The 24,200-nt window shown below is 35.4% G+C and overlaps 1 long non-coding RNA gene across 1 annotated transcript in view; it reads right to left on the reverse strand.

Annotated features, from left to right (window-relative positions):
- The window catches only part of LOC129049697 (uncharacterized), a 101,074-nt gene extending 85,774 nt beyond the window's left edge, over nt 1-15,300 (reverse strand). Inside the window, exon 1 of the long non-coding RNA XR_008512951.2 lies at nt 15,169-15,300. This is a non-coding gene — a long non-coding RNA (uncharacterized LOC129049697). The remainder of the gene's footprint in view (nt 1-15,168) is intronic.
- Between the last annotated feature and the right edge of the window lie 8,900 nt (nt 15,301-24,200).

The raw sequence follows: 24,200 nt of genomic DNA on the forward strand, positions 1-24,200 counted from the left end.
TGTCCTTACCATACAATCCATCAATTATACTCCTTAATATTTACTCAAAGGAAGTAAAACTTTTATCCACAAAAAAACCTTCACAGGGCAGCTTATAATACTTTTGTTCATAATTGTCAAAACTTCACAACTGATGCAACCAACATGTTCTTCAGTAGGTGAATGTATAAACTGTGGACCAGACAGTTTAGCAATAAATAATTGGAATATTATTTATTGCTAAAGAGAATTGAGCTATCAAGTCCTGAAAATCTCATGGAGGAATCTGAAATGTATATGACTAAGTGGAAGACTTCAAGTTGAAAAGGTTACATGTAGTATGATTCCAACATGTTGTATGATGCTCTAGTAAAGGCAACTGTTGAGACAGTAAAAATATCAGTGGTTGCTAGAACTTAAGGAGGGACAGAGAGATACATAGGGAGAGAACAGAGGATCTTTAGGGAAGTAAAACTACTCTGTATGATACTACAATACTGGACACATTGCATTATGTATTTGTGCAAATCCATAGAATATTCTACACCAAAAATGAAACAGAATTTGAATGGTGGACTTCAGTGAATAATGATGTATCAAAGTAGGTTCATTAGTTGTAATACATGATAGAGGGTATGTGGATAATGGGGGATGCTATGCATGTGCAGGGGAAGGGAGTCATGGAAATCTCCGTACCTTGCTTCAGTTTTGCTGTGAATGTACAACTCCCCTAAAAAGTAAAATCTATTTAAAAAATATATACTTGAAAATAATTAATGCTGTAGTTTCTATTGGATGGCTATGCATAGAGACACTAAATTGGATGTTCAGCTTTTAAATAAAAAATATAGTAAATATTAAAAATTAATATATTTTTTTGTGAGAAATTACTAGAGTTAAATTATTATCAGAAAAAGTATAAGCTCTCATTCTATATCTCCCATTTTAAAATAAGAAATTGTTTTATTTTACAATAATAAGGTTTAAATGCTTAAAGAATATTTATTTTGTTACTTATGCAAACTGTAATACTTCACACTTTAATATTCATTTTGAAGTTTTCTTAGCATAATGTATTTAATTATGCCCATGAGAAATGTTAAAATTTAAATATAAATATCTATGTAATTTTAAGACAGCATTAACATTTCTTACTAGTATATTTTATGTAGAATTTATTTATATCATTGATTAGTATCATTTAATTACATTATTTTTCACATAGCAAAAGTTCATAAGAATATAAGAATCACAAAATTGATTCAATACATAATAAATCCTGTCAAGTATTTAAAGTGTTAAAAAATAAGACCAGTTAAATTTAACAAAGTTTATTGAGCAAGAAATAGATTTTGAACTAAGACAGTTCAAAATGACTCCCTACCCAATGTGGTAAACCATATTTATAGCCAGAAAACAGGAAATTACATACACAGATTACCTGATTGCTGCAGTTCATGGCTGACCTTATTTGGACAGAATTTGGCAACTTTCAGCTTGGGGTTGGCTGAGGGTTTAGCTGCTGTGATTGGCTGTGGTGCTGTTGCTTGATTACTGGGGTATAGTCATAAGTTTGGTCACAACTTATTTACACATCAAGTTAGGGTACAGTTCACTGTATACAGAGGCCATTAGGAACAATCTTTATCCCACAAGTACAGAGACAGGTTTAGGCCAAGTAACTCAATTTAACAAAAGTAAGACAATTTTACCAAAGGCCATTTTATGTCATTAAAATATTATTCTCCACAATCATAACCTAAGAGTTCAAGATATTTCCCCAAAACATTTTTATTCTTCCTATTAAAAATCATACTGTACCATAGTACATTTTGTATGTTTACCATTTCCTGTAATTATGTATTCTATTATTTGTTAAGTATAGCTCTTTTTTGTTTGCCAAGGATATCATTTTCTACATCTCTAGAGAACAATCTAAACTGAAAAACACATTATATCCTCTTTTGTTGAATCATGATTGAGAATCACAAACCAACAACATGACAAATTTGCATGATTCTTGCTTGTCTATATGTACCTGTGTAAAATTATCTGTCCTTTCTTGTCTCTAATTCTATGTGCGTTTTCATAATTGTCTTGCTTATAGAATTTCTTTCACATTTTTTGAAATGACATATGTGAAAATTCAATTAGTAACGTGTGATAATAATAATTCAAGACTAAATCTATGATGATAATATAACCAACAATATGATCAAGTATATTAACATATCATTGATTGCTTTCTTATATTCCAAGAACTAGAATGACTATACCTATATAGATCATGATGCTAGTGTGGTGTAAATTAAATGTACAATTTAATTCTTCATTTTTCTGCTATTTTCTTTCCTTTTCCTTTTTTTTTGCCTCTTTTTTTCTGGTCTTTTTTTAAACTATGATTTGTAACTGCTGGAAATTTCTTCTTCAATGGCTGATTTCAGCAAGTCACACTAAAGTAGACTTCCACTGTTCTGAAAAAATCAAAATGAAGACTCGTTTGTTGTCCAAGTGTAAATCTTCACTAGGCAGTTGATATATGAACATTGAAGGCAGAATTCAGATTTTAAAATTTGAGAAGCAATGTCAGAGTTGTTTTTACATTTGAAAATTCAAGATCTAGACCCCTTCTTTGATATTAACGGAACCCAGTATGTGCTTCATTAAAGTATATCAAAATTAGTTCACATGGAAAGCAGAGGCTATAGCAAACTGACTACTGAGTGGGAATCTGACACATGACCCACGTCTGCTTTATCACTGTCATTCTCAGTTAGATGTTATTTGCTGCCAAGCTTTATAATGAGGAAATATAACCATGCATTTAACCGCTTAAGGGAATGCTCCAAAGACACACAGCTACTTAGTGGCAGGTTGGCAAGCCTGAACTGACATTAAAACCTATGATTTAGAAATCTACCCAGGGACGGGCGCAGTGGCTCATGCCTGTAATCCCAGCACATTGGGAGGCCGAGGTGGGTGGATCACCTGAGGTCAGGAGTTTGAGACCAGCCTACCCAACATGGCAAAACCCCATCTCTACTAAAAATACAGAAATTAGCAGGGCGTGGTGGCATGTGCCTGTAGTCCAGCTACTTGGGGGTCTGAGGCAGGAGAATTGCTTTAACCCAAGAGGCAGAGGTTGCAGTGAGCTGAGACAGTGCTACTGCACTCCAGCCTGGGTGACAGAGGGAGACTCCTTCTCAAAAAAAAAAAAAAAAAAAAAATTCCACCCAGAGCTCTCATTGTGATACTATTTCCTTCTTCCTTCTTTACTATTTAATTATTTCTTCTTACATGGCTGTTTATTTTTTATTAAAAAGTTCACAATCTCTGGATGAATATCAGTTTTACTCAATCTCTTATAATTTTTCCAGCTTAATCTTGTGTGCAACTCGGGTAATTTATTATATACTTTTATTAGTCATGTATCACAGAATGACCTATACCCATGACTAATCATTTTGCCATAAGCAAAACTATTGAGCTCATTACTTGATTAAAATAAAAACAACAATTTAGTGTAGTAATCAATTTTCTGATAAAGATAAGAATTTGCCTAAAAGACAATACATAAAATGAGGAGTTTCTTTAGTGTTCATTTAATCAAACTTATAAACGTTTTTGGTGTATAGCCTAATTTTCTATTTTAATTTTTTTTAAACTGACAGAAGGTAGGATACAGTATTAAATAACACAATTATTTATAAGCTAATAGATTAATAATGAATTGATCATTTAAAAAAACACAAACCAGTGTACAGTTGTATTAGTCATTTGCTTTGGAAATTCAACATATCTAATTTTGGTATGGATTTCAGGGTTAACATTTTCTTCTAAAGAAATAAATAAATTAGGTCATTTGTTTCTAAATTATAATGCAAGGGAGAGCCCTGCTGGCAGACTTTCACAGATGCAGCAAGTAGACTCATAATTGAAGTAAACTATCTTAGGAAAAGCAATAGGGAAGTGTAATACATATGAATGTTTTTTGGCTCTGTATATTCTATATTCTAGAATTGAGTCTCATTAACTTTTAACTTAATGTGCACTGTGCTTTTGAAGCTATATAGCACCTTTCATGCAATTTTCCTGTTGGAATAATCCAGAAATGTACAGTTAACTTTCTCTGTGAATTTTATACACTTAGGAAAACAGGACACATGGTCTATGTTCAAGTATGATAAAGCAATTCTATTGCAGTATTGAATTTATTAATATCTATCCTAGTCACTAAATGCAGTTAACACATCTTGATTTCTTGATTTTCTCTGTTTACTTCTTGTATTTAAAAGCTCTTTATTTCTACCTCTAGGGAACATTTTAAAAGGGAAAAAATAGGGATTAAAAACTGAGAGAAAATTGCTCGTTTCCTATTTAAAGTCAGATTCAGGTATGAGCTGAGTAAAAGATCACAATGGGAAACTTAACAGAGTCCAGTAAATTTTCTACCCTCCCTGTAGGGTGGATTACTTTACATGTTATTTGCTTGTTTGTTTGGCATGAATGTACAGACACAAAAAAATACACATATTTAAATATAAATGGAAAATTTTCCTCTGTCAGGCTTTTAATATGATCTACAATATTGCACTGCATGCCCCACTGCTCTCTACATTTGAGTGAATACTTGAGAGTTAACTATATATTTAGAGAAATGGTGGTAGCAATATTTAATACTTGAAAATATAGAGCTGAATAATATATTAAAGCTTGAGGCATTGTCTTGAGTAATAGAATATTGAAAGCAAGCAAATCTCTTAATAAAAAGTACAAACAGAGAATAAGCATTTTTAAAAATCATTGATCAAACTTTTTGAGCTCCTGGTATGTCAACATAGTAAGCAAAATTTCACCATAATGGAATCGGTGAACTATATCTTCTATTGTTTTAGGGTGGTCACCTATGGAAGTTTTGAAACAAGGTGCTCAGAAGAAACTAGTTTCTTCTGAAATGGAGTGATTGGAAGATCATGTGGGAAATGAGAAATATTTTTGTTTATATTCAATACTTATTAAAATATTCTATTCTATATTATAATAAATTATAATGTAATAAAATAGATATGATATATTGGAACAACTCTAAATTATGTTATAGTATGTCTGGTTAGGGCCCAAAGATCAGTATTTCTAAGCACTATGCCATATTTCATGTATCAAATCCCCACCCTTATAATGGTCATAATACAAATGCGTGTTCCTCAAGGCTATAGTTTTGTACAGTTTTTCTCAATGCACTCACAAATGAAATTCTATAAATATAATTAAAATATTTAAAGATTTTCATAAAGGCAAAATGATATTTTAATATTTTCTGCAATATCATTGCAAAATTATTGAGATAATAATATCAGTATTCAAATATGATTCGGTATCTGTCAATGTGTTAAAAAAATCATTGAGAATTCACCTTCACTGCCTTTCAGAAATCATAATATCTCTTTGAAGAATTACACTCATAATATTGTTACTTTGGTGAGCAAATTAGGCCAAAATGAACAAACAACAATAAACAAAAATAATAGCGGAGTTTATAATATATTTATAGTTATGAATAATGCAAAATAAAATTATACTTCCTCAAGGTCTGTGATTCTGTGTGTTCAAAAATCAGACTTCAGTTTATTCTCACCTATGGTTTGATGTGAGGGAAGTGGCATTTGCATTCCAAAAGTTGCTTTACTTCAGGGTTATGCACACAGACGTGGCCCAAACAGGAGCAGTAAGAGCTTAAGAGTCTCAGAGAAGAGAGGAGGGGAATTTGGAGATATTTAATAATTCAAGAACACAATAGAACCTCTGTGATCCATTAGAGAATATTGTATGTCTATAGGAAGTCCCTATCACTTGAGCTTTGTGTTTTGATACTTAAATATCTAAACTTTCACTTACTAATTACCTAGACTTCCGTTCTTTGCCCCTTCCAGTAATAAATGAATAAAATAATAATAAAGGAGTTCAAGAAGGAAGAGAGAAGGAGAGAAGTGAAAATGACCCAATAGTCCCATAGACAGTTTTTTTTTTTTAAGTAAAGAAGGAAATTGACCCTCTGGTCTTGAACTTGAAATTTATGTTTGTTTTGTTTGAGTTCCTTTCTCAGGAAATGACTTTTAGGCTTCTCAAAGGAAGTATCAAAGAACTGAAACTCACCAGATCACAGCATCTAGACATGGAGATGCTGGACCCCATATTCATCATGATTTCTTCCCTGCCACTCCCTGGTTCCCATTTTCTTATACATTGTCCCATTTCTTCTCTGTTGTATAAACCCCTAGGTTTAGTCAGAGAGATGGATTTGAGAATAATCTCCCATCTCCTCAGCTGCAGAACCCAATTAGGTGTCTCAGTGGTTAGCTTTCTGTGTTGCAAGCAGCAGGACCTAGACTGAACCCTTGGTGTTTCAGTAACAGAAGGACAAAGAAGAGGATGAGGAAGAGGAGAAGGAGGCTGAGGAAAAGAAGAAGAAAGGAAAAAATAAAAATTATACTGTTAAGGGCAGCTATGTCTATTCATAATTTTATGTAATTTTGTCTTATTTCCTCTGTTGTGTATATGTATGTGTGTGCTTGTGTCTTTTTGTGAACAAGTACACATGGCCAATAAAGATTACGTTAGAAAGAAAGGATTTTTTTTTTCTTTTTTTGAGACGGAGTCTTGCTCTTGTCGCCCAGGCTGGAGTGCAATGCCTCAATCTCCGCTCACTGCAACCTCGCTTTCCCGGGTTCAAATGATTCTTCTGCCTCAGCCGCCCGAGTATCTGGGATCACAGGCACATGCCACCACGCTCAGCTAACTTTTTGTATTTTTAGTAGAGACGGGGTTTCACCATGTTGGCCAGGCTGGTCTCAAACTCCTAACCTCGTGATACGCCTGCCTCGGCCCCCCAAAGTGCTGGGATTACAGGCGTGAGCCACCGTGCCCAGCCAGAAAGGATGATGAGTATGGAAAATCAATCAGATTATCCCCCCATGCCATCAGGAGCTATACCTGAGCTTGAACCAGCATCATACCAGATGTAAATGTCTGAAGAATTATATGTTTTAAAATGTTTTTACAAAATAATGACTGGCACGATGTTGGCTTACCTTTGAAAAATTCTGAAAAAACTTTATGAAACTCTCCTGCACTATGTTTCTTTTATATACATATACACACATATAGAATACTTTTTCTTTTATTCCCCAGACTGCAACATAGAATACAATTATGTATGTATGATTTTAAGAACAAGTGTAACATTTGGCAATTAGATTACATCAGTGAAAGTTTTCAATAAACAAAAAAAATTTAGCCATGGAGAATCTGTCTTCAAAATTATAATCAGAATCTCTTATTGACAGAAATATTATAATAATGCAGAAAATCAGAAGATTGCATTAAAATTGTCATGCATTAGAAATTTGCATTAAAATTATGTATTATTACAGTAGTATACTCTAATTACATCAGAATATACCACGAACACTCCCCAAATGAGATTTAGGTAATATATTTTCCTCTAGATCACTGAAGGGCATAATAGCAGCATTTGCAATCATTGAAAGAGTTGAGTGTTAAACTTAGCTTTCTATCTTCTTTCTTGTTTTAACATGGCACCGCCTGAAAGGGAAGATCAATAACTTCCAATTAAATTTTAGAAATGGAATTGTGTAAGATGATTCAGAATGTAGCCTCATTGCAAACTTTAGCAAGTTTTTCATTCCTAAAAAAAGATTTCTTTTTGTTCTATAAAACAGATAAGACAAAAATTATCAAGCCAGGAGAACTTCCAAAAATTGACATGTATTTTATCTGGTTAATATTGGTTTTTATTGAGAATATATTTCATATCAAATCACATAACAAATACTTGTTTTTTTGTTTTTTATTTTTTGTTTTTTATTTTCTGAGACATAGTCTCACTGTCGCCCAGGCTGGAGTGCAGTGGCGCGATCTCAGCTCACTGCAACCTCCACCTCCCGAGTCCAAACGATTCTCCTGCCTCAGCCTCCTGAGTAGCTGGAATTACAGGCACATGCCACCATGCCTGGCTAATTTTTGTGTTTTTAGTAGAGATGGGGTTTCACCATGTTGGTCATGCTGATCTCAAATTTCTGACCTCGTGATCCACCTGCCTCAACCTCCCAAAGTGCAGGGATTATAGGCATCAGCCACTGTGGCCAGCCCCAAGGACTTGGTTTTTAGCAAGAAACCTAGACATCCTTAAATGTAAAAAGGCTGTTTAATTAGGTTTTTGTTGATATTTATCCTAATTTTGAAGAAGAACATATTGAACATTTCTTATTCTCACATTCTTATCAAACATTATTTTAATATAATAAGTTTAACCCATGAAACATGAGTATCAAAATTAGTTATTGTGGATTAAATTAACTTGTAATTTGGGGGGTTAGATAACCCTCCAATATATTTCTGTAATGTATTTACTTTCATATTCTTCTGGCTGAAACGCTACCTATTATTGCTTTAAGTCAGCAGTCCCCAGCCTTTTTGACACTGGGGATCAGTTTCATGGAAGACAATTTTTCCACAGACTGAGATTGCGGGAGAGATGGTTTCAGGATGATTCAAGCACATTACATTTATTATGTACTTCATTATTATTATTATTATTATTATTATTATTACATTGACATATATAATGAAATAATTATACAACTCATCATAATGTAGAATCAGTGGGAGTCCTGAGCTTGTTTTTCTGCAACTAGAAGGTCCCATCTAGGGGTGATGGAAGACGTGACAGATCATCAGGCATTAGATTCTCATAAGGAGCAGGCTGACTAGATCCCTGGCATGCACAGGTCACAATAGGTTTGTGATCCTCTGAGAATCTAATGCTGTCACTGATCTGAAAGGAGGTAGAGCGTACCAGTAATGCCAGCCATGGGGACCAGCTGTGAATATAGAGGAAGCTTCACTCACTCACCTGCTGCTTACCTTCTGCTGTGTGTCCTGGTTCCTAACAGGCCACAGACCCATACAGGTCTATGGCCCAGGGGTTGGGGACCCCTGTTTTTAGTGGCTGTGATAAAGTATTAAAATGTTAAGTTTCACTAATGTATCAAAGTGCAATAGAAGTTATGTTCCAAAGTGTGTTTCTACACTAAGAGGAAATTTATTAAATTATCAGATTGGTAACTGGTTACTAGTTTTTTATGATCCACACCTGTATTAAACCTATAAAAGGTTTCTGACTTTAATCTGAGAAATTAAAGGATGAATTATGGACTGGCTAGCTTCTGAAAAAGAAATGGCCTAGCTGGACAGAGGGTGTATCCTGTGGACTGATGTGGGCTGTCCATTAAAGAGTGACAGTGTTTTGTTATCTTGGGCACTGATCTTAAGACATAAGTAAATCTAATGACAGAAAATCAAGATTCATCTAGATTCTTAGTGGATGGAGACAGATAAGTACTTAGCTAGAAGAGAGTTGCATTTGTCTGCATGTAAGGACTTGCTAATGCAAGTGCAGGATCCCTAGTGATGTAGCGGCCACACTTGCAGACGCCATGACAGGACCCAGTAGAAAAAAGAAAACTCATTCCAATCCCCAGTGACATGATAGTGGGCAAATTCTGTATGATCATTTCCGTCATCTTCAGTTATGCTCATCCTTAGCCCATCCTAAATCAACCTGCTGTTCCCTTCCTTTCAATTCATCCAGTCTCTTGCTTTTTCTTACCACAACCACTGCTATCTAATTATTTCTTGCTAATATCTTTTGGATAAGTGGTCTCCAACCATTTTGGTAGCAGGGACAGGTGTCATGGAAGACAATTTTTGTACAGATGGGTGAGGGGTGGAGTAGTTTCAGGATGAAACAATTCCACCTCAGAACATCAGGCATTAGTTATATTTTCATAAGACATGTGCAACCTAGATCCCTCGCCTGCTCAGTTCACAATAGGGTTCACGATCCTATGAGAATCTAGTGCCGCTGCTGATCTGACAGGAGGCAGAGCTCAGGTGGTAATCCTCTATTGGTCCCCACTGACCTTGTGCTGTGTGGTCCAGTTCCTCACAGGTCACCATCCAGTACCGGTCCACAGCTCGGGGGTTGGGGAACCCTGCTTTACATAACCAGACTGCTTCTAGAGTAGCCTGATTCCGGTTCATCTCCCATAACGTTACTAGACTGGTACTCCTAATGTACAAATCTGACCATGTTGCTTGCCTATATAAAGCATGTAGGCCAAACACATTAACGTAGTAATAGAGCCCTTTATTTATAGCTCACTCCTGCCTTCTGTTCCAGTCACATATGCTGGGCGTCTCTTATTTCTAAGACATAGAAGCCAAAATAAACTATCTAGAGTTTCTCAATTCTCAGTGTTCTTCAATTCCACCAAAATGATGTTTTCTCTGCTTAGAATGCCCAGCTCCTTTTTTTTGTTTTTGTTTTGGTAGCTAATCCATACATGCCTTTTATAGTCAAATTCACCTAGATAACAAAAACATAGTTTTTAATTTACCAGTTTTGTGTTCAAGAAGACGTTCATCTTTCTGAGATTAAGTTATTGCCTGTGTAAGATGAGGATAATTAAAAATGGTGTCATAGAAAAAAAAGAGTTAGCAAAGTTTTCCTATAAAGGGACATTCTGTACACCATACAGTCTTAGTCACAATTGGTTCTGCTGTTGTAGTATAAAAATAGCCATAAATGGCCCGGCACAACGGCTCATGCCTGTAATCCTAGCACTTGGGAGGCTGAGGCAGGCAGATCACAAGGTCAGGAGTTCGAGACCAGCCAGGCCAACATAGTGAAACCCCGTCTCTACTAAAAATACAAAAATTAGCCAGGCGTGGTGGTGGGCACTTGTAATCCCAGGTACTCAGGAGGCTGAGGCAGGAGAAAGAATTGCTTGAACCTGGGAAGGTGGAGGTTGCAGTGAGCTGAGATGGTGCCATTGCACTCCAGCCCAGGTGAACAGTGTGAGACTCTGTCAAAAAAAAAAAAAAAAAAATATATATATATATATATATATAGCCATAAACAATATGTCATGAATGGGTCAGACTGTGTTTTAATAAACATGTACAAAAACAACTGAGGGCCTGCCTCCCTCATAAAGTCATCACTTAATGTCCTTTTCCTTATATTCCTATTCAAATATGTTAAATGCAAATTCTTAAACCAACCTTTTATGTAAAAGCCAAACAGCAAACAATCAGTAAAAACGTACTAATAGCAATTTCCTAAAACCCAAAGAATTTACAAATTTTGTGATTAAAAAGTTTGTTCTTTTTATTTCAAAATGTGGAATAAATTTGGAGGATATGCATCAATTAACGGAATGAACAATAATAAAACATTTCTGCCTTGTTTGTTAAAGGAAATCCAATGCCCTGTGTGTTTCTAAAAATTCTTGAAATAAAGATCAAATATTCTGAATGTATTAAAGAATTTGTTTTATAGAATAAAGTTAACCTGGATTATATTTACATTTTACATTGTTAAAAGGAATTTGAATTAGCACTGAAATATTGGGTTTATTTATATTTGACTATATAAGTTGCCTATATTTTTAGCTAGAAAATGTTTTAAAATAATTGTTTATTGATTATGGAAAATATTACATGCAGTTGATTTGGAACCCATGTAAATGTTAGGTTTAAAAATTCAGACTGTATACAATTGGCCCTTTAACAGTTGTGCCAACTCTTCACATAGTCAAATATCTACATACAACTATTGGCTTCCAAAATACTTAACTACTAAAAGCCTGTTCTTGATCAGAAGCCTTAACAATAACACAAATGGTCAATTAACACATAGTTTGTATGCTATATGTATTATACACTATGTTTTTACAATAATGTAAGCCAAGGAAAAGAAAATATTATTAAGAGAAATCATAAGGAAGAGAAAATATATGTACTATTCATTACATGGGAGTGAATCATCATAAAGGGCTTCATGTTGGTTGTCTTCATATTGAGTGGGGTGAGCAGGAAGAGGAAGAGGAGAGGTTGGTCTTGCTTTTCCTGGGGTGGCAGAGGCAGAGAAATATCTGCATATGAGTGAACCCAGGCAGTTCAAACCTGTATTGTTCAAGTAGAAAATGTGTATTTTCTAATCTACTTAGATTTATTAGATTTACTCTATATTCGTAACTGTGCAGTCTTTGGGTAATTAACTAATTTGCAAATGTAGATTAATCATTTTCCTAATGTGCAAAATACAAAGCAATATTGGGCACTGAAAATACCTAACATGTAAATTTCATGAAGAAAAAATTATTTGAGATATATAAGAGGATCTTTGAATGTGGCATTCTATTAGAATGATAAAACACTAGAAAGTCAAGAAAAAAAATCAATGAAAACATGGACACAAACAACAGGGCATTAGGTGCTAGGGGGCTTTTTTTCTTACTTTTGCAGAACTGATAGTCAAGAATCACAACTAAGGCCAGACAGTATATATCCCACATTCTGAGTTCAGAGAATCACCTATCCTGAGGGCAACCACCTCCCTATACCTACTGAGAGCTGTCATTTTAACAGATCCTAAAGAACAAAGTACTTCCATCTCACTGCTGTGTTTATATAAGAAATATGCCTTTTTTTTTGGAAAGCAGGGCATATTTTTTAATAGAAGCTACTCTCTCCCCTCTTCCTTTCTAGTAATAATTAATAAAGTAGCAGGCTCCATTCCTTAAACCAAGGAAGAAACCCTAAAATAATCATTCAAATCTGGGTAGCTGTAAAGAGGAAGGCTTGCTGACCTGACCATGGATACAGAAAAAATATTGAGAGGAGACAACTAAGTGGACTGGACAGGTAGAAAGGGACCGGGACCATCTTCTTTTTTATCTAGTTTCTGTGATGTGTAGAAAACAGTTCATCCTCTCAGAACCCACAGTGAACCCTCAAAAAGTACTGAATATTCAAAATTTTGGCCTTGCCAGGATGCAATGTGAGGCAAAGTACAACGATCAGAAGATTGCACAATAGACCAGCAGCTCAAAAGCAGAAGATATATCCAAATTTTCCAGTTTTTTAAAGGCCATCAGTGGCTAGAGAAGCTGTTTGAGATGATATGATCATCAGCAAAGCCTGTGGAAGAAACCATTTTATCACATTAAATCCATATACACAATGGGATGAATGTTTACTAAGAATAACTTTACTGAAGCAGTTTTGAGAACTATTAATTATGATGAAATATGCTGCGAAAACCTGAATGAAGAGAGGTTACATACAACACTCACCAAACCTTTTTGTGAACATAACTTTGGCTGCATTGGTATTGGCATAATGGAAATTTCAAGAACCATTTGAATACAATACAATTGTGGAACAAAAAATGATGCAAAATGGTTAAAAATTAGAAACACTGAATAACTCGATACCACCAATAACTATGCAAGTGTATCCATATAACTTCACATCTCAATATTTTCCTATGACCCTAAAAAAATTAAATGAATGATGTATTCCATGAAGTTCATCTCAGTAAAATAATGACATGATTTCAGTTACATACAGGCAAAGCTTTTGCAATTGTCCATACTGTATTTAAATTACAGGAAATATCAGGTCAAGTTATAAAGTTGGATATTATAATTTTTAGTATATTATATAGAAATAGAAATCAGTATGATCAATTCAATGAATCATCTAGTAAATTTAGTAGGAGAAAATCAATCAACTGCATTATTCCTCTGAACTAACATGCTTCAAAGGTAGAAAGTCAATCTGGAAATCCCTAAGAACACACGGTCAATCACTGAGGATTAATGGAATCACTTATGGAAAGAAAAGAAATACTCCTGAGAATTGCAGGTGCAAATGAAGCAATTGCTTGTGTGAAAAGCATGCCAAATTAATAGTCAAAAGATCTGGCTCATCCCATTACTGGGTATATACCCAAAGGATTATAAATCATGCTGCTATAAAGACACATGCACACGTATGTTTATAGCGGCACTATTCACAGTAGCAAAGACTTGGAACCAACCTAAATGTCCAAAAACGATAGACTGGATTAAGAAAATGTGGCACATACACACCATGGAATACTATGCAGCCATAAAAAGTGATGAGTTCATGTCCTTTGTAGGGACATGGATGAAACTGACTCATATTCCTCCTTATTTCCTCAAGAAACACCCTGTGAAATAGAAGTGTGAATTCTATGGACCTAGGGATCACAGTTTATAATCCTCAAGAGAGAAAATTTGGATTATGCCCCCATATATATATAAAATCCAGAAGTAGGAGAAAGAAAACTCTACTTTTATGAATTTTTTTTCCGCTCAGATTTTTTATTTAGTTAAACAAAAAAAAATTTAATCTCTGTGTTTTATTTGGATTTCTTATTATTTATTAAGATAATAAATTTATGCTGTTTTAAGGCATTAAGTTTACGGTAATTTGTTATGACAGCAATAATAAACTACAACATAGTGTAAGAAATAATATTGAGAAGTAACACTATGATTATCACTTCATAAAACATTTGGTCACTCCACACTGTGGTATTATTTCTTTAAAACAAGTCAAATCACTTATGAAATTCTAAAATAGCCAATGAATCTTTTAATCTTGTCTTCTAACTTTTAATTTTTCTTTCAACTTAAGGAAAATCCAGCAAACTTATTTCTATTCCATATATCATTTCAATGTCTTACATGAAATTATTAAATAATTTAGTACAATCTCCTTAGAGGGACATTTTTAAAATAAAGTTAAATATGCCTTCATCTGATGTCTGTAAAAATTGAAGTATGTTCCACGCGTTGCTTTCTTCACAGTTATAGGGCATGTTCAGATTGTTGTTACTTTAATCAAGAATTTTTGAAGCAACTTATATATATTGTACATTACAAAATAGCTAGAAGACAGGCTTTTCAATGTTCTTACCACAAAGAAATGATAAATGCATTAGATGATAAATGACTGAAGTATGTTAACTACTCTGATTTGATAATTATATAACATTAAATATATATGTATCACACATTAAAAATAAACTAATTAAAATATATTTTGTATACAAAGTTAAGGCACCCAGGTTTACTGCTACCTTCAAAGATATTTTGAAAGTAGAGGAAACTTAACTGATCGAGGAATGCCATTAATTACATATTCCCTGTATTTTAGTCTGCTAGAGACAGTATAACAGAATACCACAGATGGGGGTGCTTAAACAACAGAAAGTTATTTTCTCACAGTTACCTAGGCTGGAAGTTCAAGATCAAGGTGCCAGCAGGGTTGGTTTCTGGTGAGGCCTCTCTGTAGCTCGCAGAGGGCCACTGCCTTCTCATTGTGTCCTCAGATGGCCTTTCTTCTGTACCCTCTCTACCTACACACTCCTGGTTTCTCCCTCTTCTTATAAGGATACAAGTTCTATTGCATTGGAGTTTCACCCTTATGACATCATTTAACCCTAATTACCCCTTTAAAGGCCCTGTCTACAAACACAGTCACATTGAGGATTAGGAATTAAACACAAGAATTTTGAGTTTCCCAATTCACTCTATGGCATTTTCTAACACTCTAACCCATCAAGTGGTGAGAAACCATGAGATGTTCCAGTTGTATCTTCTAGGCCATATATTAAAAAGTAGCCATTAACTGCTGTACATAGATCTGAAATAACATTTAACTGAGTGAGTGGATAGTGTGATTTGGGAAGAAATTCCAAAGTGTGTATGTTGGCGCACTGCTCTCATGAGATCTCATAACGGTATCAATTTAACAATCTAAACAAAGCTTGGAAACTAAAAGGACAGACAGGAAGAGAGAAAAGAAAAAAGGGGTAAGAGGAAGAGGTGAAAAGGGAGGGAGGGAGAGAGAGAAGAAGACCAATAAATGCCACTAATTAGGGAGAAGGACTAGGGAAAAATTAACATAGTATGAAAATATTCAAGAAAGGCAGCAGGTTATATGGAGAATGAGAGCCAGTATTCACTCATTTTAGAAAATGTTTAGGTGTTGATTATGTAATTTCAAGGACTAGATTAATATACAAGTTAGTAATGTCTCAGTATATGTTATAGCCTAGCTCATCAAAAAACAAATCCCATTAACACCGGTTTTGAACTATGCTGAACTTTAAAGGACAAGGCAGTAATCATGATGAAGATTGTAGCATATAGTAATGCCATCAGCTATGAAAGCAAGTCTATATAGCAATACAATAAAATAAAATATCATCTGTTTTGCCCATATAGATAATTAATGGCTAGTTTGTTCCAGAACACTGAAAAGGGGGCCTAATGGTAAAGAAAGAAAAAAAATTAAACATTCTGCAGTTTAGCCCTAAATAATGTAACAGAATGTTTGTTACTATAATAGAATTCCATTATATAGAGAGGCTAGTGTTGCATGAAGCCAAAAAGAAATTATTTTGAGAAAATATTTATTTGTTTTTAGGATATGATGTACAAGAGTTTTAATAGTCCTACTCTTCCTCCTTGTGTCTACAAAACATACATAAATGTCTATATTTACTGTCGTAGGCAGAATAATGGCCCTCCAAAGATGTCCACACTCTAATTCCTGGAACCCAGGAATAAGATACAGTAGATGGCAGAATGAGATTTTGCAGATGGATTTAAGTTTTCAACCATAAAACAAGAAAATTATTTTATATTATCCAGATGGGCTAAATATAATCATATGGACCTTTCAAAGGGCAAGAAAACAGTGGAAGAACCAGAGAGGAGTAGTTGAAGAAAAAGCAGAAAAGATTTGAGACATGCCAGGGAGACAGTCCACCGTTCTGGCTTTCAAGGTAGAAGTAGGTGTCTAGGATAGTGGCCAATAAGAGCAAGCAACAGCCTGCAGCTGATAGCCAGCAGGAAAATGGGAACCTCAGTCAGAAAACCACAAGGAGCTGAAATTTGCAAACAATCTGCAAAAGCTTGGAAGTGGATTCTCCCCCAGAGCCTCCAGCAGAGGATTCTGCCTTGCTGACACTTTGGGGTATCTTAATGAACAAGTAGTAATTGTATGTATTAATGGGGTGTAATGTGATGTTTTGATATGTTTACATTGTGGAATAATCAAATCAAATAATAAATTCATCACCTCACATAATTATTATTGTTTTGTAGCAAAACATTTAAAATCTACTTTTTAACAATATTTATATATATTTACTTATATACTAATGCTTTACAATTTATTATAGTCACCATTCTCCCTCTTCCCCCTCACTTTCTCCAACATCTGATAATCATCATTCTGAGAGGTGACAGCGTGCTGGCAGTCCTCACAGCCCTCGCTCGCTCTCGGTGCCTCCTCTGCCTGGGCTACCATTTTGGTGACACTTGAGAAGCCCTTCAGCCCACTGCTGCACTGTGGGAGCCCCTTTCTGGGCTGGCCAAGGCCGGAGCCCACTCCCTCAGCTTGCAGGCAGGTGTGGAGGGAGAGGCGCGAGTGGGAACCGGGGTTGCTTGCGGCGCTTGCGGGCCAGCTGGAGTTCCGGGTGGGCATGAGCTTGGCAGGCCCGGCACTCGGAGCAGCCGGCCGGCCGGCCCTGCCGGCCCCGGGCAATGAGGGACTTAGCACCCGGGCCAGTGGCTGCGGAGGGTACACTGGGTCCCCCAGCAGTGCCAGCCCACCAGCGCTGCACTCGATTTCTCGCCGGGCCTTAGCTGCCTTCCCGCGGGGCAGGCTTCGGGACTGCAGCCTGCCATGCCTGAGCCTTCCCCCGCCTCCGTGGGTTCCTGTGCAGCCCGAGCCTCCCTGACGAGCGCCGCCCCCTGCTCCATGGCGCCCAGTCCCATTGACCACCCAAGGGCTGAGGAGTGCTAGCGCAGGGCGTGGGACTGGCAGGGAGCTCCACCTGCAGCCCCGGTGCGGGATCCACTAGGTGAAGCCAGCTGGGCTCCTGAGTCTGGTGAGGATGTGGAGAGTCTTTATATCTAGCTCAGGGATTGTAAACACACCAGTCGCACTCTGTATCTAGCTCAAGATTTGTAAACACACCAATCAGCACCCTGTGTTTAGCTCAGGGTTTGTGAATGCACCAATGGACACTCTGTAGCTAGCTGCTCTGGTGGGGCCTTGGAGAACCCTTATGTCTAGCTCGGGATTGTAAACACACCAGTCAGCACCCTGTGTTTAGCTCAGGGTTTGTGAATGCACCAATCGACACTCTGTAGCTAGCTGCTCTGGTGGGGCCTTGGAGAACCTTTATGTCTAGCTCAGAGATTGTAAACACACCAATCGGCACTCTGTATCTAGCTCAAGGTTTGTAAACACACCAATCAGCACCCTGTGTTTAGCTCAAGGTTTGTGAGTGCACCAATCGATACTCTGTATCTAGCTGCTCTGGTGGGGCCTTAGAGAACCTGTGTGTGGAAACTCTGTATCTAACTAATCTGATGGGGACATGGAGAACCTTTGTATCTAGCTCAGGGATTGTAAACGCACCCATCAGCGGCCTGTCAAAACAGGCCACTTGGCTCTCCCAATCAGCAGGATGTGGGTGGGGCCAGATAGAATAAAAGCAGGCTGCCCCAGCCAGCATTAGCAACCCGCTCCGGTCTCCTTCCACACTGAGGAAGCTTTGTTCTTTCGCTCTTTGCAATAAATCTTGCTACTGCTCACTCTTTGGGACCACGCTGCTTTTATGAGCTGCAACACTCACCGCAAAGATCTGCAGCTTCACTCCTGAACCCAGCGAGACTACAAGCCCACCAGGAGGAACGAACAACTCCAGACGCGCTGCCTTAAGAGCTGTAACACTCACAGCAGAGGTCTGCAGCTTCACTCCTGAGCCAGCGAGACTACGAACCCACCAGAAGGAAGAAACTCCGAACACATCCGAACATCAGAAGGAACAAACTGCAGACGCGCCACCTTAAGAGCTGTTAATACTCACCGCGAGGGTCCGCGGCTTCATTCTTGAAGTCAGTGAGACCAAGAACCCACCAATTCCGGACACAATTCTACTTGCTACATTTATGAGTTTGACTTTTATAGATTACAGCAATCTTACTTCTGGGTGTATATCCAAAGGAACTGAAATCAGCATGCCAAAGAGATAGCTCTATTTCTGTGTTCATTGCAGCATTATTCACAAAAGTCAAGATATGGAAACAATCTAGGTGTCTATCATTGGATGAATGGATAAAGAAAATACAGTATATAAACACAATGGAAACTTTAAAAAGAAGGAAATTCTGCCATTTGCAAAAACGTAAATTAAACTGGGGGAGATTACGCTAAGTGAATTAAGCCAGGCAAAGAACAAACACTGCATGATCTCATGTACAATCCATGTTTTAATCTTAACTACAAAAGTGTGAGATAATAGATTTTTTCCTTTTTTTTTTTTTTTTTGAGACAGAGTCTCACTCTGTCACCAGGCTGGAGTGCAGTGGCACGATCTCGGCTCACTGCAACCTCCTTCTCCCTGGTTCAAGGGATTCTCCTGCCTCAGTCTCCCGGGTAGCTGGGACTACAGGCATGCATCACCATGTCCAGCTAATTTTTGTATTTTTAGTAGAGACGGGGTTTCACCATGTTGGCCAGGATGGTCTTGATCTCTTGACCTCATGATCTGACCGCCTTGGCCTCCCAAAGTGCTGGGATTATAGGCATGAGCCACCGCACCCAGCCAAGATATTAGATTTATAATGTTTTAAGCCAACTGTAATTATTTTATGGCGGCAATAGAAAACTAATACACATACAAATCTCTCTGTTTCTAAATGTTATAAGCATGAATAAAAAACTACCTTCAAAAGCAAAGAAGAAGTAGACTAATGATAGATGTGTTCGACCTATTAGAACGAGGGATAATTTTGTGCTAAGGCAAGACCTGCTAAGTAAAAGTGATGGAAGGTATTAACTAGCCAAATATCCATTGGTATGAAAATATTTATTTATTTTCCTCTGCTCAGCTAACATAATTAATACAATATAACAGAGCTTTGCCTTATAAGATCAACTTAGTGAATAAAATCTATTCTGTTTTAATGATATTGGAAATAACTTAGTACCAAATCAATTAGTGCAAGTTCATGTATTTCAAGTTCAGTATAGAGATAAACATTTTATACCTCTTTTACTTTGCATGAAAATATCATTTCTCAACATATCCAGATGGTTTATTTTGAATAAAGTAATATATGTCCTAAAATGAGTGAAATATTGAAAGCAATAAATTGAAAATAACGTATTATACATAGTAGTGTCATTTTGAAATGATTTAAATATAGTTAAATATGGCAGAGCTTATGCCATATTTCATTTTAGATCTTTTAAATATGGTAGTATTGGTGTCTTAATTGCTAAAGAGTTTTAGAAACTGGGTACATGAAATGATAATTCCTCCAAGAAAAAAGTGGTCTTCAAAAAGACAAAATCAGAACTTATTTCCAGTATTATATATTCTGAAATGAAATGCCATATATGGATTACAACTCTAATGGAAAATCAAACTAGCAAACATTCTCTCTCATTATCTTTCTCACTCTCTATCTGACTTATTTGTGACTTCCTCTATTTCTATCTATCTTCATGTAACTAAAAATAGAAAAGCACATCAGAAGATATAAGCAAGTGTCGTATTTTGTTGTTGAATGACAATATATCTATATGAGAATAGTCCTTATTTTTATTCTATAGACATCCATTTTAAAGGTCTCCTTAACAAATGTTAATATAAAAACTGTGCAATTTTAGAATTTGATACCCTAACTTGAAATAGAGACAGTAGGCATTTTACTTTCACTTTCTCCAATATGATGTTTTCAAAAATAGCCACAGATGTCCAAACATTTATATGGAATCAAAAATCTGTTAAAGTGTTGCTTGTGCTTTGTTTACTTATAAATTTATAAATTTACAAATTAAAATAAATGATGAATATTCTTATAATTTCTTTTCTTGCAGCCAGAAAACAAACTCACTAAAATAAAACTGCTGCTGTTAAAATTTAGTTTTGAATATGCATGCCCAGGTCCATCTGATTTTCCCAAAGATTCTACTAGATTTTCTCAAAAGAAGAAGTTTATTAAAAATCAATGGATTGGCCAGGCACAGTGGTTCACACCTGTAATCCCAGCACTTTGAGAGGCCCAGGAAAGCAGATAACTTGAGGTCAGCAGTTCAAGACCAGCCTGACCAACATGGCGGAACCCTGTCTCTACTAAAAATACAAAAATTAGCTGGGCATGGTGGCATGGCCTGTAATTCCAGCTATTCAGGAGGCTGAGGCAGGAGAATCACTTGAACCCAGGAGGCGGAGGTTGCAGTGAGCCTAAATGATGCCACTGCACTCTAGCCTGGGTGACGGGGTGTGACTCTGTCTTGAAAAAATGATTAAAATAAATAAATTAATTAAAACCAATGGATTACACCAAAACTTTTTGACAGAAGAAAGTGTTTGAAAATGATTATTTCTTGAGTATTGGCTTTTCACACACTAGTTACTTAATGCCATTTAAATAGATTTAATTATTCATTATTTTTGTCAATGCGTTTGACTTCAAAATGTTTCTGCAAATTATATTCCACAAAATATGCTTATTTAGCAAGGTTGGCACAGTTTTACAAGTTGTTTTTAATAATTTCTGGCTCCAGTTCAAATTTTGAAATCATATCAGAAAATAAATGCAAGCATTAATGGTTCCAAAATTGTTGTCTCATTCATAACCATTGAACACTCTTGGGTAATTTGATAGTATTTAGTTAATTTTAAAATAATTTTTCCACAATACTTTTTTTCATATGTTTATTTCTAATTTTAAACTTCTTAAATTCATTTTCAGCCAAATGATTGTACCAAGGGACTATTGCCATCAAATGTGCATTTTTCTTGTAATGATCATATTGCAATTATTAGAGCATTGCATTAATTTGCAATTCTCTCTTACAATATTGTGCACTTATTTAAATTGCCTACTAGTCCTTTAACTTGTTTCAATTGTTTGATTTTCTTTTAAAGAACTTCAAAAATAAGTGAGAGACAAAGTACTGTGATCCCAAAGACCATGATGTTTAAAGCTACATATTTTTAAATCTCATGTTTACATTACGCTAAGTGTGAAACTGTACAAGTTATTTAATATCTGTCTCAAGATGATCATGTGAAAAATAATAACAAAAATATTTCTTTTTTCAAAGGTATAGTTATGATAAAATATGCAATATGGGAATGCTTGGTATATGAGTCATCAATAGTATTATCAAAATAAGTTTTGTATCATACTTAATGAACTGTTTGCCCACCTTAAGATCATGAAGACCTTCTATTGTGTTTCATTATAGTCATCTTACAGTTTTATCTCTTAAACTTAGGCTGGGGATTGATTTGCATTAGTGTTTATGTTGTTGTTGTTACTAGTTTTGTTCTTTGCTGTTGTTGTTAGTTTTTTGTTGTTGTTATTATATGGTGTGAGGTAATGATTTAAGTTTTTCATGTTTTGTTTCTGGCTTTTTGGTTTTTGTTTTTTTTGCATGTGTATAATCCAGACTGTCCCACATTTATTAACACAGGGGAAAAACTGGTCTTTCTCTAGTTGTAACTTACCATGAACTTCATTTTAGCTCAACCTAATTTTGCTTGGACTTTTCTATAGATCTAGTAACATAAAGTTTTTAAAACTTTTTCCCCAAGTGAAAACTATTAGAAAACTGTCAGGAAACTAGAAAATGTAGTATGTGGCTTTCCAATTCATTATTTAATAAAAGTGATTATTATTTTAGATCTTCAAATATCCTAGTTACTTACTTTCTGCCCAACTCTATATTCCTATTTTTGTCATTTAAGTAAAAAATAGTAACATTTACTTATGAAATACATAAAGTTAAATTAAAAAACAAGATTTACTTTTACTAAAACACCAACAAGAACAGTAATAAGAAATTAAATTAGATAATATATAGGATAAATAGTTGCATAATGTTTTAAAATATCTATGTTTATTTTGTTTTGTTTTCTCAGTGGATATCACACATTTCAATCTTACTGTTGCTATTGCTGTACATTGTTATTACCTTTACTTTTGTGCCCAGAACTTTCAGATTTGTTCCTATTACTCATAAGAATGTAATTCCAGAAAACTCAGAGATTACCTGGCAATCTATCAAAGAGACATGAAAACTTTAAAAAAGTAATGTATCTAAAATCCTTTCCTAATTGTCAACTAAAGTAGACATATTTTTCTATATCAAATATTTTCTTAAATCCTAGATAACTTTACCTTATGAGAACAAAAAATGTTCTGCATTTTCCCCTGTAATAAGACTATAATAATTAAATCAATAAGCTAGAATTTTATAACCTCATGTTCCAAGTTTTTCTGAATGAATTTGCCAAAAGGAATATATACATTTAATATTTATGTTTATACTACCAATAATTTTATTTTACAACCCATTAGCTAAATAAAAAATTAATACTATAGCTTTCTTCTAAATAACTTATATTAATAAATTATTTCTGTGTAACAAATTATCCTAAAATTTAGCAGCGTAAAAAAATGTGTTATATAATACAGTTTCTCAGGGTCAGCGACCCAGGAAGAAACTTCTAGGTGCTCTGGCCTGTGCTCAATCACCAGGTTGTATTCCACCTGCCATCCAGGCAGCAGTCTTTCTAGGCCTGGACTGGAACTAGAGAATTCTCTTCCAGGCAAACTCATATGGTTGTTAGAAATCATCAGTCCTTTCTGGTTGCTGGCAGAAGATGTTTCTTCTTTGCCATATAGGCCTCTCTGCAGGCTGCCTGACTGTCCTCACAAAATGACAGCTGGCTTTTCCCAGAGCAACTCTGAAAATTTAAGAGAGTCTCTTGTAATCTAATTTTGGAAGAGATACATCTTCACTTTTGCCATATTCAGTTGGACATCCACACCAAAATTAAGCTACTGTGTGGGAGGGAACTAAATTATGGTCTATGTGAATAGCAGGAGGGGGTTCACAATCAATCATACAAGCACTGCAGTATCTTTTAATTTAAATTAATTTCATGGTATGTCTAGTTTAAATAAGAATATTAGAATAATATAGGGTCTGCTAAAATAAATTACTATCCACCAAAACTCTCTAAAATAACTACCGATTTAAATATGTCATAGGATAACTTCACTGCTCTTAAAAAATTATTAAATAGGTATATAAAATTTTAGTGGAAAAATAGTGTGCACAAATAAATATTATTTAGCTTAGTAGAAGAAAGCATGTGATAGAGTTTTATTCAGTTCTAGGCAATGTCAACATTTTTTTTCATAAGAAATGGCTATGAA

This window comes from Pongo abelii, chromosome 14, assembly GCF_028885655.2.
Source record: "Pongo abelii isolate AG06213 chromosome 14, NHGRI_mPonAbe1-v2.0_pri, whole genome shotgun sequence".
NCBI lineage: Eukaryota > Metazoa > Chordata > Mammalia > Primates > Hominidae > Pongo > Pongo abelii.